The sequence below is a fragment of the Belonocnema kinseyi genome, chromosome 5 (assembly GCF_010883055.1).
Source record: "Belonocnema kinseyi isolate 2016_QV_RU_SX_M_011 chromosome 5, B_treatae_v1, whole genome shotgun sequence".
NCBI classification, from domain to species: Eukaryota; Metazoa; Arthropoda; class Insecta; order Hymenoptera; family Cynipidae; genus Belonocnema; species Belonocnema kinseyi.
This window is the reverse complement of record NC_046661.1, coordinates 142,152,459-142,153,349: the sequence shown is the minus strand read 5'-3', so window position 1 is coordinate 142,153,349 and position 891 is coordinate 142,152,459.

Below are 891 nucleotides of genomic sequence, written 5' to 3'. Positions count from 1 at the left end.
AAAAAGCTTGATATGGAAAAAAGTCAAGAGGCGAAAAACACTACTTTTTCAAGGCCCCATGATTATTTTATCACATTCTCATCCATAATGAGAAGAGTTTTATGCGAAAAATGATTTTCGTGAATTTCATTAAATTTCGACTTGTTGACGCTCCTTGAGTCAGAAAGACAAGTTTTTAAATCGATATCTGTATGTCTCTCTGGCGTCTACGTCGTCGTTATTGTGGTTGTCTGTATATCGGATAACTTTTGAAAGAATAGTCGGATTGGATTGTGGTTTGACACAAAGATTTTTTTATTTTAAGAATTGTATGTAAAAATTGTGCTATTTTTATTTTTATAACAAATATTTTTCTTCAATTAAATATTTGCAATAAAAGTGTTTCGAAGAGATTTTTTGATAGTTGATGTAGTTGATGTAAAAGCCATATTCATAAGCTACAGCTCAAACAATTTTAAACTCTCTTTTTCTAATTAAATCGTTATTATTATAATAAACGACGTTATGTACATGTAAAGTATACAAAATGTTAAGAGGTATATAAGAAAAATAAATTTTCAATAAATAATTTTAATCGATTGAAATTTTTCTTCCTGTAATATTTCGTTTTCTTCCATCGTAGACTACTTTACAACTTTTTACAATATCAGGAAATGTAATTTTTTCTAAACATTTACACTTTTTCATGAGGATAGAATTTTTTTCTTCAGAGAAAAACAGGATACAGATAGATTTGCCATATACCTATGCGAGGCACGACATTTTTGACTAGAACCTGATAGGACACCCAATCAGTTCTTTCTGAACTAGGTATTCTGATAGGAGCCCCAACCAGCCTTTTCTAGATTGGATTTTCTGATAGGGGCCCCAGCCAATTTTTTCTGGACTAGA